The sequence below is a fragment of the Aquarana catesbeiana genome, linkage group LG10, assembly GCF_042186555.1.
Source record: "Aquarana catesbeiana isolate 2022-GZ linkage group LG10, ASM4218655v1, whole genome shotgun sequence".
Classification (NCBI taxonomy): Eukaryota; Metazoa; Chordata; class Amphibia; order Anura; family Ranidae; genus Aquarana; species Aquarana catesbeiana.
The window spans coordinates 251,480,807-251,488,306 of record NC_133333.1 but is presented as its reverse complement, the minus strand read 5'-3'; the positions used below and the strand labels follow the sequence as shown (position 1 = coordinate 251,488,306).

The 7,500-nt window shown below is 44.2% G+C and overlaps 1 protein-coding gene across 1 annotated transcript in view; it reads right to left on the bottom strand.

Annotated features, from left to right (window-relative positions):
- DNAJC11 (DnaJ heat shock protein family (Hsp40) member C11) overlaps positions 1-7,500 on the bottom strand; it is a 217,607-nt gene that overhangs the window by 56,535 nt on the left and 153,572 nt on the right. The window lies entirely within an intron of this gene.

Genomic DNA, 7,500 nt, shown 5'->3' with positions numbered 1-7,500 from the left:
GGTCAGTCGAGTGGTCACAGGCACTCATTAACAGTACCCGACTATGACGACCCTTTCCACCCAGCTCCTCCATTCACAGAAGCCGTAACTACAATTTCTATGAATGGAGGACGGGAGGATGATTGACAGGTCTGCCTCCTCCATTCATACATAGTGTTTAAAAGGGATTGTAACAGTAGTTTTTTTATTTTTAGTCTTAATAAATTCTATGCATTAACATAAAAAAACCTGTGTGCAGCAGCCCCCCCCCCCCCCCCCCCAATACTTATCCAAGCCCGTCTTTATCCAGCGATGTTGCAGGAGCGTCCAAGCTGCCCAGGACTCCCCTTCCTGATTGACTGAGAGAGCAGCCCGGTGGAATTGCTATCAAAATCTTCAGCCAATCAGGAGAGAGAGGGGGCAGGGCCGGGCAGCGGCTCCGTGTATGAATGGACACAGGGAGCTGCGACTCGGCTCGGTGCCCCCCCCATAGCAAGCAAGCTGGAGGGAGGGGTCAGGAGCGCCAAAAGGGGAACCCAAGAAGAGGAGGATTGGGGCTGCTCTGTGCAAAGCCATTACACAGAGCAGGCAAGTATAGCATTTTTTTTTTTTTTTTTTAAACTAGACTTTACAATCACTTCAAGGCCGGGTTCAACCGCATCCAATTCGCATGACAGGAGAGTGTGACCGGCTCTCAATGAAGCCGATTCACACAGTTCCGGGGCTCCGTTTCAGGACGGAATTCAGGCAAAAATTAGGACCCGATTAGCCCCTGAAGCCCCTGCTGAGTGCCGCTCCGCACATTGTGTGAACTCAGCCTAAATCAGAGGAAGCTTTGTATTTATTCATAGAATACAAAGCATACTGTGAATGGCTGAGCGGCTGTGGGTTATTGCAGTGATTCCGGCACCTGCAACCACCCACAGTGAAAACACGCAGGGCTGCCATTCATTCCGAATGGCACCCCCCACGCATGTAAAAAGACCACGCGATTTCCCTGCGGCTGCATGCACCTTTTTTTAAAATTTTTTTGTAGAAATGCAAGCACGCCAGCCCTTTCTTTAATGGGCTAACGCAAACGCAAGAGTGTGAACCTAGGGTTAAAGTTCAGCTTCTGGCCTCTTTTTCGCAGTTTAAAGTGGAATTTCAGTCCTTTTTTTCATCTTTCCATCTATTAAATCTTCTGCTCTTGTTGTTGTTGTTTTAAACTTTGGATAGTAAAACATTTTTTTTCTGCCAGTAAATCCCTCATACAGCCCACTTCCTGTTTCTTGTCTGGTCGTTATCCTAAGCTTATGATATCATGCACAGCTCTCTCTCTCTCACTCTCGTGAGAGAGTTTGCCAGGAAGGGGGTGGGGGTGAGTCAAAAGAGGGCCAATGAGAGCTGCAGGGCTGTAGGTGTGCCTCTGTGTATCTGTGTAAATCCAGGAAGTGAACAGGCAGCAGCTTCAGCTGCCCACAGTAAAAATGGCTGCAGCCAGACTCAGCGGAGGGAGACTTCTGCAGCATATTTGGCAAGTACAGAATCACAGTAGATATAAAATAATCTGCAAAGCGGTTGGAGGGAAGCTTCAGAATGGCAAAGATGTTTTTATCACAGATTGTGAGCGGACTGCAGTTCCTCTTTAAATTTAAAATGAGTGTTATGGAGAGACTGGATAACATGCAAACGGGAGCCTACAGCTCCACCTGCTGGCTGGAAACACAAGTACATAATAATCATATGCTATATTTTATATTCTTATGGACTATAAATGACATCTATTTTTTTTTTTGTCTAGACGATAATAAAGAAATTATGTACAAAACTAAAACATTCCCCCCTTTATTAGCCGCCATGGCGTAGAGGTTTTTTGCATTCGCAGTTTGAGTCATTTATTGCAAAAGCAGCACACTGACACAAATAAACAGATGAATTATGTACATGATAAACGACATATCATATGCTGAAATATGCACATCTATTAACCCAGCACAGAAAACACCAAGTGTCTTTGCTTTGTTTGCATCCTTATTTGAATAGACTCAACAAAATATACATAAGCCAACCGCTGCTGGGAGCAAACGCGGAGGAAAAGGCACGGCCTTCATAATAAGTCTGAGCCAAATTTAGAAGCCGTGGTAGGATTTTATTCCTTGGCATAACAGGATTTAACAAAACTAGAAATTCACTAAATAGGACCAGATGTAGCGTCTTTCTCCTTAAAGGGCCAGCAACCCTTCAAATCTCTTGTTAATTTCAAGGGTACAGCAAGGGGGGGGAGGGGGCGGAAAGTATTTGATCCCTCTACTGATTTAGTACATTTGCACACTAACAAAGAAATGATCAGTGTATAACTTTAATAGTAGGTTTAATTTACCAGTGAGACACAGAATGAAAAAAATCCAGAAAAACGCATTTCAAAAAAGTTATAAATTTATTTGCATTTTAATGAGTAAACTAAGTATTTGACCCCTTCGCAAAACATGACTTCGTACTTGTTGGCAATCACAGAGGTCAGACGTTTCTTGGAGTTGGCCACCAGGTTTGCACACATCTCAACTCCTCTTTGCAGATCCTCTCCAAGTCTTCAAAGTTTCGGGGGTGACGTTTGGCAACTTGAACCTTCAGATCCCTCCACATATTTTCTATGGGATTAAGGTCTTGAGACCTTAATGTGCTTCATCTTGAGCCACTCCTTTGTTGCCTTGGCCATGTGTTTTGGGTCATTGTCATGCTGGAATACCCATCCACAACCCATTTTCAATGTCCTGGCTGAGGGAAGGAGGTTCTCACCCAAGATTTGATGGCACATGGCTACAGCCATCGTCCCTTTGATGCGGTGAAGTTGTCCTGTCCCCTTATCAGAAAAACACCCCCAAAGCATAATGTTTCCACCTCCATGTATGACAGTGGGGATGGTGTTCTTGGGGTCATAGGCAGCATTCCTCCTCCTCCAAACACGGCGAGTTGAGTTGATGCCAAAGAGCTTGATTTTGGTCTCATCTGACCACAACACTTTCCCCCAGTTCTCCTCTGAATCATTCAGATGTTCATTAGAAAACTTCAGACGGACCTGTACATGTGTTTTCTTGAGCAGGGGGACCTTGTGGGCGCTGCAGGAATTTAGTCCTTCATGGCGTAGTGTGTTACCAATTGTTTTCTTGGTGTCTATGGTCCCAACTGCCTTGAGATCATTGACAAGATTCTCCAGTGTAGTTCTGGGCTGATTCCTCACCGTTCTCATAATCATGGAAACTCCACAAGGTGAGATCTTGCATGGAGCCCCAGACTGAGGGAGATTGATCGTTATTTTGTGTTTCTTCCATTTGTGACTGTTGTCACCCTCTCACCAAGTTGCTTGGCGATGGTTTTGTAGCCCATTCCAGCCTTGTGTAGGTCTACAATCTTGTCCCTGACATCCTTGGACAGCTCTTTGGTCTTGGCCATGGTAAAGAGATTGGAATCTGGTTGATTGCTTCTGTGGACAGGTGTCTTTTATACAGGTAACAAGCTGAGATTAGGAGCACGCCCTTTAAGAGAGTGCTCCTAATCTCAGCTCCTTACCTGTATAGAAGACACCTGGGAGCCAGAAATGTTGCTGAATGATAGGGGATCAAATACTTATTTCACTCATTAAAATGCAAATCAATTTTGAAATACATTTTTTGAAATGCGTTTTTCTGGATCTTTTTGTTGTTGTTCGGTCTCTCTGTTAAAATAAACTGATCATTAAAATTATAGACTGATCATTTCTTTTTCAGTGGGCAAATGTACAAAATCAGCAGGGGATCAAATACTTTTTCCCCCCCTCACTGTATGTAAACCCCAACATCACACTTCTCTTAGGCCCCTTTCACACTGCTGCGACTCGAAAGTTGCGCGATTTTAGGGAATGCCTTGTAAACTTGAGGTCTATAGACCTCAACTCACATCAAAGTCAGACCAAAAGTAGCACAGGGACTACTTTAAAGTCGCACAGATATGAATGGTTATTAGGAATCATAGGGTACGACTTGTCATGCGACTCCGATGTCCAAAGTCACAGGAAAAGTCGCACAAGTGTGAAAGGGGCCTTATTGGGTCTCTTTTGATCTGTTAAATATCCACATTAAAGCGTTTTTGTTATAAGTGAGAATTTTAAAAAGAATACCTATTGATCTTGCTGGAAACCTTGTGAGTGGAGAGCTTCCTGTGCTCTCTATTAACCACTTCAAGACTGCAATACGTATATATACACACACGTTGCGGTTTGCTAGTGGTTTATCGGGATAATGGCTGAAGCTATCAGCTACACAGCCGGCGGCCGGCTTTCTCATGCAAGCGTTCCGAGTGGCTCATGAGCTGCTGGAATGCTTTCAGAAGTAGTGGGAGGGGACATCCTACCCTTCCCCAGTGTTTCCCCCCCCTATATAACCAGCCATAACCCCGGTATCATCAGCCACTGAAACGCTTTAAAAAAGCAGTGTATCTTGGGCTTACCATTTCCCCCGGTTCACCCGAGAAACAATCCAACAGTACGGCCAGCTAGTCCCAGAGGCAAAAATTGTTTACTTCCAGCCTGGACCAGAAGTGACATCATGTTATTGCTCCGGTACTCCAAGGCCATAGAGGCGATCAAAGAGGATCTACTCTTGGATCAACTCTATGGCCCCGGAGGACTGGAGTGACGTCATGACGTCACTTCTGGTCCAGGTTGGAAGCAATTTTTTTTTTTTTTTTTTAAGCAAAAAGATAAAAAAAAAAAAAAAAAAAAAAACATTTAAAAAGGTAAATAAGAGATCTGGGGTCTTGTTGACATGTGATCAGGTGCACATGGACAATATGGCTGAAAGTTTGTGGGTATCTGACCATCACTTTATTTGAGGTTGTTGGACATTGCACTGCAAAAGCAAGGCCATTAATTCTGAGTTTGGGTTGAGGTCAGGGCTCTGTGCAGGACACTTGAATTCCTCCACACCAAACCATGCCTTTATGGAGTTGGCTTTGTACATAGTCATGCTGGAACCCAAAATGACCTTTCCAAGACTGTTGCCATGAGGCTGGAAGTGCAGTGGAAGGCTAGAACCCCTGCTATCCATAAGAACATTTGTGAGGTCAGGTACTAATGCTGGATGAGAAGACCTGGCTCACAACCAGTGTTCCAAATCCTCCCAAAGGTGTTCAGTAGGATTGAGGCCAGGGCTCTGTGCGGGAAATTAGAGTTCCTCCGCACTAAACTCATCAGACCATGTCTTTATGGAGCTGTCTTTGTGCACAGTCATGCAGGAACCAAAAAGGACCTTTCCAAGCCTGTTGCCATGAGGCTGGAAGCACAGGAGAAGGCTAGAATCCCTGAGATTCAAAAAAAAATTGTGAGGTCAGGTTCGGATGTTGAATGAGAAGACTTGGCTTATAATCGGTGTTTCATTTCATTCCAAAAGTGTTCAGTAGGGTTGAGGTCAGGGCTCAGTTAAGGAGACTCAAGTTCCTCCACACCAAACTGGTCAAATTAAGACTTTATGGATCTGGTTTTTAGAGCAGTCATGCTGGAAGAGAAAAGGACCTCTCCAAGATTGTTACCACAAGGAAGGAAGTGCAGGAGAAGGCTAGAACTCCAATATCCATAAGAACATTTGTGAGGTCAGGTACTAAGGGTGGATGAGACCTGGATCACAATTGGTCTTCCAATTCATCCCAAAGGTGTTCAAGTAGGGTTGAGGTCAGGACTCTGTGAAGGACACTCAAACTTTGTGACGAAACTGCTTGGCACCCCGACTAGGTGCTTCCCTTCGGCAAACAGTGCCTCCTGCCCTCCAAACAGTTCTGAGCAGACTGAGAGCCAATACCAGCCCTTTTTACCCCAAACATCGTACACAGACAAGGTGTGAGGTAAAGGCCAAAGGAAAGACTGTTTATTGAAACTCAGAACCATACTTTATACCCCACAGGAGGATATTCCCCTCCTGATCATATTACTCTAACAATACAAACTGTAAATAGGAATATAATTAACATAGCTATATGACAGCCAACACACACATAATGCTAATCCACTTCTAGCAACTAATAGCCAACAGTGATTTAATTAACTTGTAAGCTAATCAACACAAACATATAACATCCCCCAATGGTTCAATAACAAGGTACAGTGGTCACAATATTAATCACCTGTTCAAGAGATGAGCAAACTGACAGAAACAAAACAATAGAACAATGGGAAAGACCTACTCAATAAACACATAACTAACAGTGATCTCACCCCACCTTAGCGTAGTTGGCAACAGAAGACCCAGGGCTGTTCAAATCTCATTAACCAGCTTTCTTTCCACATACATCTGTTTATTGAGTTTAAAGTTGGCAGAGACCATCACGGCTTTCTTGACTGTTAAATGTAATAATGTCCTTTTGCATTACATAAAAGGACTTCTTCCTAAATGCTTGTAGCACCCTTGAATGCCAGGGCCCATAGTCATGTACATGGGCCCTCCAGAGTCTGTGCGTTTTGGGGAGACATGGACTTGAATCCAAAGTAACATTGCGCCAAGGGTGCCCCAGGCACACACCTCCCAAAGAGTAATACTCCCTTAAAAACCAGGGCCCATAGTCAGTAGGCAAGAGACTAGCCTGCAATCCCCTCCAAAAGCCTCTGTCCCAGTTGAGTCTGTCACACATTCCTCCACATGAAACCATGTCTTTATAAAGCTGGATTTATACACCGGGCACAGTCATGATGGAACAGAAAAGGGTCTTCAAACTGTTACCACCAGGTTGTCTAAAATGTCTTTGCATGTGAATGTTTAAAACAGAGATTTGCATGGGTATGCACCAAGTATTGGAACTGGATGGCCAGCAAACTCCTAGTGTGATGTCTGTGTGCTGACAGATTTTGGCCATAGAGAGTACCTCTTGGCATACGCCAGATGTAACAAGTTCCTTGGACTATAAAGCCTCATTCACACAGGTGCTGAGGCCCGTAGACCATGAATTGGCCCCATTATGTGGCTGGAACTGGAATCACCAGGTGCTGCATGCAGGCAGCCTATGTCAGTCTATGGGGACACAGCCACTTGTCTTGATTTGACAGTCGTGCAGTTGCAGGGGAGCGGTCCCAAATCCAGACAGTGTGCGTTTGGGGCGACTCACTCTCACACCTGTCAAATGAGGACGAGTGGCTGTGCAGCCGCTGCAACCCTACAGACTTACACGGGCCATCTGCACGCAGCACCTGGCAGTTCCAGTCGCATAAACAAATGGCCCAGTCATGATGCATGGGGCTCACTCTTGTGCGAATGAGGCCTAAGTCTATCTAAGCAGAGCGCTCACGTGTCACGTTTTTGCTCTTTTTTTTTTTGTCTGAAGTTTTTACTCTGAAACTCTATTATTCAAGCTTCTCAAAAGAATTAGTGTCTTATGAATAAAGGATAATAAATCTTATACGATTGTTTCAAGGTATTTATTTGCAGCCTTTTATTATGTGATGTATGGTGCTGTGTAGAATGTAGGCATTTTATAAAAAGAATAATAAAAAGTAATAAGTGAAAACAGCTACAATCGTGA